Source organism: Seriola dumerili, unplaced genomic scaffold (genome assembly GCF_002260705.1).
Source record: "Seriola dumerili isolate Sdu_G_001 unplaced genomic scaffold, Sdu_1.0 BDQW01000052.1, whole genome shotgun sequence".
Lineage (NCBI taxonomy): Eukaryota > Metazoa > Chordata > Actinopteri > Carangiformes > Carangidae > Seriola > Seriola dumerili.
In genome coordinates this window covers 8,760,117-8,769,161 of record NW_019174307.1, presented here as the reverse complement: position 1 = coordinate 8,769,161, position 9,045 = coordinate 8,760,117, and positions in this window count along the sequence as shown.

Here is a 9,045-nt window from a genome sequence, read left to right as displayed (position 1 = left end):
GTGGGCGTCATGGAAACCACATATAACTGAAATCCTCTCATCTATGATGATATTTTTAATGTTCAATGTAGAACTTAAACAGAACCAACCCATTCTCAAAAACACATGTTATTATGCATGCTTTTGAAAATTGCAGGTGAATTTCCAGTTGGTGTAAGATGCAAGGATATGACAAGTTACTACAGGTTTGTGCAGTAACCAAAGCTGTGGGTGTGTAGACAATGGGCTCATTTTGAGGTGAAAGGGTCTTGAGGCAGCTATTAATGCCTGTGCCTGTGTGTGAAACTGAAAATTGATTGTGGGAAAGCAGCACCTAAGAACCTCGCTTCAGACTTGATGATATCTTTGGCTGCTCTGCATCACACTATAGACATTTTGTAGTCTGGGTCTGCCTGTTTTATCTTTTCTATCCAGTACATAGAAATAAAATGGTTACTTTGTGAGCTGTGAGTAAAATGATCTGTAGCACATATATGAGCTGTAACGCACATTACTCAATGCCATAGCCTCCCTCTTGACCATGGCAAGTTTATATTACTAATAAAACTGTCATCTCTGATCTGCAACTTCTTAATAAAAAGCAGACATAGACATCAAAGTTACTATGCCAGAATATTTATTCTTCCCTTGAGTTGTTGCACTACTTTTCATGAAAAATGCTCAGAATATTTTTTGTGCTCTGAAATAGTAGTCTTTTTTTTTTTTTTAAATCAAACTGGAAATACTTGACACAAATCAATTTCTGGAAAATATAATGCCACAACAAATGAAAATAGCTTGTAACTTGCATGGGCAATGCTAGCTTGACATTTAAAAACATATGTCTGACCTTTTTCATGGTGGACATTTTGACTGGTCAAACTCACTTATGAATGATAACTCAAATGATGGCTGCTTGTAACTGAGGGGGCTCCAGTGCCAGGCCTCTGGTGTGGTGCATTCTGGCTCACTGGCTCAGCTTAGACACCTACATTTGTGTTACTATTTACACTTGTGCTTTTTCTGCTATTCAAGTCAGATGTGTATTTCACTACTCTTATATAGTAGGAAAACCTTTTTAATGGATGTTAGGGTGAAGTGTGTTTTCTGCTTCATGACACTGAGGGACTGTTGGATTAGTTCTGTCACGTGTGAATGTCATCCAGTCCAATTTGCTGGGACTAAACAAGCAATATGTCTTCTCTCCATTGCTAAATTTAAGTGTTCAGATGACTTTTCATAGAAATGCAACATGCTGATAGCTATCAGTGCTCTGATAACTCGGATTAGAGAAATGAGTTTAGGAACTAGGAGGAAAACCCTTGTGAAAAGTTCACCTTTTGCAGTGGCAGATTTGTGTAATAATGTAGATTTTCATGTCAGGCTGGTAAAGGTTCACTAGAAATTTGTTTAAGTTCCATTCAGTACTGATTAAAGAGTATTTTGCATGGTTGTTAGTTAATTGTTTTATTTTGAACTAATGCTGCAGTTTAAGAAAGTGTCCCAAAGGTAAAGGCCATTCTCAGTGTTAATAGTGGATAGTTTGTGTGTGGGTGGGTACCAGAAAAAGTGAGAGATCGTAACTTAAGGACATTAAGTATTTGCTGTGCCTACAAACTACAAACTTTTTTCGAATTTTTAAACAGTGTCACAATTGCTTCCTAACTCATGATGTGGGTCTTTATCTATCTCTTTGGTTTGGAGGACGTTTGAGAAAGGGCACTCACACACTTAATGCTGTACTGTTACCAAAGAGGTTTAAATCCTTCCTCAGTAGACAGACACCAGGGGGAGATTATTCAGCCCCTTAATAGCAGCTGATCAATGTCATGTTGTTGATGGTAAACAGAGGAGATAAAAAGGCAAAACCTCAAATGAAAAAGTTTTAGAGGTGTCAAGGGCTGCTTAGTCCACAGTATAGCAGACTATCTACCACAATCAAAAGGGTTTATAGATAAATATATTATAAGACATCTTCAGCTACATAGCATCACCTTATTGCCCACAGGGGGGAGCTGCAGGAAAAGGGAGGTGATCTGCAGCAATGTGTGGCACTGCTTGACATCACACAAACCTGGAAAAATAAAGAAAAAAAAACAGGAAAATAATGATGGGAGCAATGAGTGGAGTTCAGGTGAGTAAAAGCAATGACTAACAATGTCGCTACTAATAACACTGCACTTCTACACTGCTTCTTGTGGTAGTTGTGCCATTGCTTTTACCATTTCTCACTTCACTGCAATTCTCCATCGGTGGTGGTGCAACAAATGCCACCACCACCACTATGACTACTGCAACAGCCACAAATATGACAGTTTAGTTAAGTATTACTTTAGTACAGAAAAGTACAAATACCACATTGTAAAAATACTTCATTACAAGTCCTGTGTTATGTTAATAGCCTATTATCATTTATATTATTAATGCAGACACATCAATGCATAGACAGTAATTTAATGTTGTAGCTTTTCGAGGTGGAGCTAGTTGTAACTACTTTAATCCAATGGTTACCAACCTAGGGAACAGGGCCTAATGGATAGGAATGAAGAAACACTTTTCTACTACAAAAATCTGGATTCATTGTTCAGACTTTTCTCAAATCTGTACTGATTACTGTACTGTGAAATATTGGAGAATTTTGCCTCTGTCAGCTTTAATGTCTATTTATTTAAATGAAAGCATTTGAGAAATTTAGGGGGGAAATGTCTTTTTGGTAGAGCTGCTAGAAAACCATCTGAAATATGACAGGCAGTCCCTGGACAACTAACTGAATCCATCAAATAAATGCAGTAGAAGAATATTTCCCTGTGAATTGTAGAGTAGAGCTATAAAGTATCATGAAGTGTACATTTCCATGTAAGGTACAAGTACCTCAAAACTGTACTTGAGTAAATTTACATTCCACTTTTTGACTAAACTGCAACTCCTATAACTATATTTCTACCAGTACTGGTCAAATATAGGCTCTGTTAGAGTAGGAGGACAGGTGACATCCACATGAGCCAAACAAAATGACTGACTGTGCAGTGTAGTTAATTACTAATTAATACTTATCCCTTTTGCAAAAGCTTGAAGCAACCATCTGAGTGTGTGCCACTGAACCACAATTATATAAATATATATATATATATATATATATATATATATACATTGCTGTAAAATCTCATGGAGGCAGATTGAAAGTAATCTGTGATAAGAAGAATGATTAAGGACAGCAGACTTTCGCATTTTAGAGGCAATAAAACATTCAGTCTTCACCTTGATGCTCTGTAGATGGGTCATTTCATCAGTAAGGCCACTGTTGCAACATGAAACGTGTAAGAGAACTAATCACTCTAAGAAAGCTCAAACCAGTATAAGATAAATTTAACAACCTCATAGATTAAAAAAGCTGATACTTGTGTGCAGTTCTCTTTTGCTGCAAGATAAAACTATATACATAAAAATGAATAGTGTGGTAAGATATGTTGGGTAACACATTAACTTTTTTTTTTTTTTTTTGAGGCTTTTTCTGGTAATGACCAACAGAGCATTCAACAGACATTGACGTATAGTATGTTGTGAAAAAAGAACAAAAGAACGTTTAAAGTTCATTTGTTAATTATAGTCCACCAAAGAACAAAAGATCACATGTTGCTTATTTTTCATACAGTATGATTTCTTATCTTATGAGACTGTAGGGTGGCCTTATCAAGGAGGAAATGCTGCATTTGTACTGTGGTCGTGGTGATGTGAGGAAGTTGTTCTGTTCTTCTTCTCCTATTTATCGGATTCCAGTATTTTACAAAAACAACAAAGATCAGATTATACTGAAAATAATAATAACTAATAGAAATCTGTTAATCTGGGCTTTGTTTCTTCTTCTTTCCCACCCCATTAATCTTCTCACAACCACTCCCAACCACCACATTTATCTTGTAACCTATTGGAGGGGCTTTGACCCCTAGGTTGGGTACCACAGGACTAAACTACATAACTGCAATGTAGTTAAAACTAGCTCCACTGCAACCAGCTACAACAGTGAAATACTACTTAAATATTGGTGCATCAATGGACAATAAAGAATCTGATAATGTAATGTATGATAATGTAACTGACTGTATAATCACAGAGACCATTTAACTAAAGTGAGAACTTACTTACTTTAGATACTTTAAATACATTTTCCTGATGTACTTTTACTTATGTGGGATTTAAGTGGGACTTTGAATGAAGGACTTTTAATTTTAATAGTGTATTTTTTACATCATTGTATTGGTACTTGAGTACCAATAATACCAAATAAGGATCAGAGTAATTCTTAATTGATAATAATTGATAATTAATACTTTCACTCAGTTAACAAGATGAATGCTTGGACAAGCTCACTGGTCCATTATTGTCAATGTGGCTGACTTTTAAAATGAAACAACATGATGGCTGTTCTGAAAGCTTAATATTCCAAACCTCTACACTAAAATAAGGGTGTAAATACAGTACATTCTGGATAAGGAGAGAAATAGGCCATGCAGTTAGTTTTTTGCTGACTTGTGTGGTGCAAATGTGACTGGGCTGATTAAAATCTCAAATGGTTGTTTCCCGACAGAAATCTCTTACTGAAAACTGAGTTCATGAGATATATTCTGGGGGGGATGGGGGGTGGGGTGGTACCACTTCCTCACTCTTTGATAAGATAAAACTGTCACTTTGTAAGCCAACAAAGGTCTTTTTTTCATACTATTATTTCCACTGCACTTCACTCAAGCCCGTATTGCCACTATTACCACTAATAGACTCCTGATACTACTGCATACATTAGGCTACACTGTACACCGTACTACTACTGCTACATCTGCTACTTACTCCACAGCTAGGCTATTCATATCACCACTATTATAGTTGGCGTGCATGCATCATGGAGCCAAAAGTTGACCATGATGTCACATATTTCAGCAGTGAGTAAAAAAAATGCTGCCAATCTGTTTCAATGTAAGACTTGAAATGAATTGTTATTCACCCTCATTTTGTATTCGGTCTCCTGTAGACCCCTGACCTCCTTTAACAGGTAAAAAAACACACAAAATATTTGTTTCATCAGCTTGATACCTCATGACTTTAAATAAATAATAGTTTTCTGAGACCAGACCAGATGTTTTGATAAAGTATAGCCCATATCATGTAAAACAGAAAGTATTCCCTAAGTTTGTGTATTAACAATGAGTTATGCTAATTTCCATACTTTGTCAGCTTCCTCAAATGTGGAAGTTCATTTTGTGGTGAGAGGTAGATTTATCACTACAATACTTCTCTCCATCTTGGGTTTTAATAAGATCTGCAGAATTTTTTTCATATGTAATGCAGTGAAAGCCAATGTCAACTATACTTGTTAAAGGCTATAGAGCACAATTAAATTACATACATACTCTAACAGTGTCAGCTGTCTGAGGTCAGTCTAACCAAGACTTTTTTTCTTTTTTCACATTTTCTTAATGCCATCAAGGCATTTCTTTCTTTCGTTAATTTTATTTTTCATTTAAAATATATTTTAGAATGTTTGCACTCATATATGTGAGTAAGAAATACATATATATTAGGAAAACGATAAGAAAGAGAACTTTAAAACTGTGTATGTCTAAGGTGAAATGAAACTGGTCGATCCTATTGGCCATAATATGTTTTCATTCAAGCTACAAACCCTAATTTGTGTTTTATAGGCCTACTGAACAGTGAGCTGTATTGACGCGCTGCTATTTAGTACTCCCACTGCTGATACTCCAGCTACCAGCCTACAACATTTCAGCCTCTTCTTTTCTATTCCGACCAAATACCTAATAATCTTCCCGAATAATAACTAAATACGTTTTAACAGATTTGTAAAAGGTCCAGTAACTATTTTATCCAAACCCAAACTGACCTTACAACCAAAGGGCAGGACTTGAAACAGAATGATTTGCCTCCAACCTAAACGACCATATAGGTTGTTTGTCCTGCCCTGGAATACGACTCATAGGTGCGTTTTGGGAAACATCGTGGTTAAAATAAAGTAAAGTAAAATAAGTAAAAATCTATCTATCTATCTATCTATCTATCTATCTCTCTCGCTCTCTCTCTCTCTCTCTCTCTCTCTCTCTGTCTCTCTCTCTCTCTCTAGTTTGGATTAAAATAAGCACATTCTTAAGGTTAGAGGGACTTTGTCATCATGGTAACAATGATAAACTTGCAGTTAAGCGTATTCAACAGTTGTGGATAAAAGAAAAAGGACTAGTTTCCCATGGGAAACAAACAGCGATCTCATGAGTAAGAGTCCTGCGTTCTGTCCATTCATCCATCCAAACTAACCTTCCTTCCTCAGACTAAAGACGATGTCATTTGACTTCCTCCTTTGCTCCTGTCATAACTACTGTGGCCACTAGAGGTTGCTTAGCAATGGAACATAACTGTGGGTCATATTAAGCTGCTTGCACAGACAGCTAAACTTCTCGGTGAAGACTTCTCTCTGTCCCAGCCCCTGTGTGTGTTTCTCCATTGTTAAAGAAAACAAACAGAGACAAATTGGTAGTGTTGCATAGCAAACAATGAGCACTATGGGAGGGAGGGATAAGTTTTGCTCTGGCCGCACAATAACACTCACATATTCAAATTCACTGCACTTGCATATGCCTCCGCGTCTGAACCATGTGGGGAAACCTCTGCCTTACAAAATAGTGGCTCTTAACCGATATGTTCATAATTTCCACCACTGGAGTCATGTCAGCTTCACGTCTAGCTTTCTGTCTTGAAAGTGTATGATGGAAGTACCCCTTTGTGTCTGTTTATTTATGTCTGCTGGTGTTCACCTGTACAGTCTTAAAGGTGTTTGAGGTTCTTGATAGCACTGGGATGGCCAGCCAAATCTGGAGCTCCTGGGCCAAGTGTTTTTTCTATAGGACATACACTATAAGCCCTTATCTGTGCCTGAAACCCCTTTTTTGGTTTGGCTTGTCTTTTGGTTTTATTTTCATTATATTATTCACACACATCCACATTTAAACTACCAATGCCACTGACTACCAGACCTCACAGCCTAATAGAGCCTTTACATGTGGTCACTGCAGCATTTAAAGTTATGATTGGTTTGAGTATTTCACTTAATCTCTTACATGATGAAGCTACGTTTAAGTAATAAGATCACCCAACTAAAGGTGCAGCATGAGTTTATTGACTCTTTAGTTACTGATTCCTGTCAATTCCAGCCATTATGAATACTAATGTATGCGGGACCTGCCTCAGAAATGAGGTGGACAAGAAAAGTGCTGAGTGGGTCTGACTGAATAAAACTGCTGTTGCAGTACTGTCATTGTACTACTGCAAACTTTATGCTAATATTACAACTGGGCCTCTCAGCAACCTTTTGTGACTGTCGCAAGCCCAACTGCAACTTTTTCGACTGTATTACATACCATAATACTACGGATGAACATTGTCATCATTACTGTCCTGGTCTTAACAGTTGTAGACTCAGAGTCCAGCTGATTCATCATATCTGCCATCTCATCGCCGTAACAGTACGTTGGTGTATGTATTTTTTGGCTGGTAAGAAATTGCAACAGAGAAATGCCAAAGATTAAAGCTACAGTGGTTGTCAAACTTTTTCACATCATGGATCTCTAAACTGACACAACGCATTTGATAAGATTTTATACCAGGCTCCCCCCAACTGATAACATTTTTTGCTTTTAGATGTTTTATTACAGAAAGTGTTTGATACCCATGACCAAAATAGTCATACATTATGTCACTGTACACACCTATGGATGGAAGTATAGTGAAAATAAATGATTCCCCTTTTTGCTTGGGACCCCCAGGAACACCCTCAAGGACCCATGGGGGTCCCTGGACCTCACTTTGAGAACCACTGGTAGCATTAACACATTTTTTTAACTGTACAATGTTCTGCTTAGTGCACATTTGAGCTGCAAATTGTTGATAAATGAAAGTCAATAAATAAAAAATGTCTATGTTATGTTCACGTTTTATAAGAGAAGAGTCTAGACCTGCTCTATTTGGAAAGTGCCTTGAGATAACCTCTGTTGTGAATTGGCGGTATACAAATAAAAATTGCCTTGATGTTAAAAAGCTAATACCGGCAGAGGTATTGTTATTACATTTTTGGAATTCTTAATTATTGATCTTGATATTGACATCGTGCAGTATCGATCATACTCTCGAATTATAGTTATAGTCATTATGCATTCTTGACAGGACAACACAAGATTACAGAGTGCAATAGAATTATAAAAAAAAAATATATGACAATTATAAAAAAAAATATTTTTGTTCTAAATTTCGCAAATTACTTCAATACAAGTGTAGTTGTATAGATATTACACATAGCTGCAGATGATAGGAAAAATGCACTTGTACTCGCTCCTTGACTTCATTATTATCTCTGTAAAAATACTTTAAGAGTGTGCCACCTATGTTTTGTAACCTGGCTGCAGCCTCAGAAATAAGAGGCCCCTTGTAACCTAATCGATTGCCGAGCAGAGAGGGAGACTGGGTCCACACTCTGTGATCCGTTTCCGTAACTTCCCAGAATAGCAACTCGGGCGGTATTGTCTGCTGTTCTGCTCTGCTCTGCGCTGCTCCGGAGGACATGGAGGAGGAAGTCAGTGGTGGATTCAACAACTGTTGCTTTTGTTGCTGCTGCGGAACCAAACTACCGTTCAGTCCGCGCTGCGTGGCGCATCTCGGGCTAGAATGAAGTCTATTCCAAGCCGAGACATTCAGTCTGGATCAATGTGCAAGTTCATGGGGATATATAAACTCCAACGTGTTTAAGGTAAATAATAAAAGAGAGCGAAAGAGGCAGAAGTGCATGGATCGGTTTCCTGTATTAACTAACCATTCTGTTGCTGCTTTAATATGGCTATTCAATATCATTCGAGTATCAATAGGCTACCGACGCTTCAGACCTGCTAGAGGCGCATGTCTGCAGCAGAGGCAGACAAGGAGCGTCTGTCTGATGAATGGAAAGCCAGACGGGCTCTGCTGTAGACTGCGGTGATCGGATAACCTGTTGAATTGCAGCTGTCAGTCAGCGCCAAT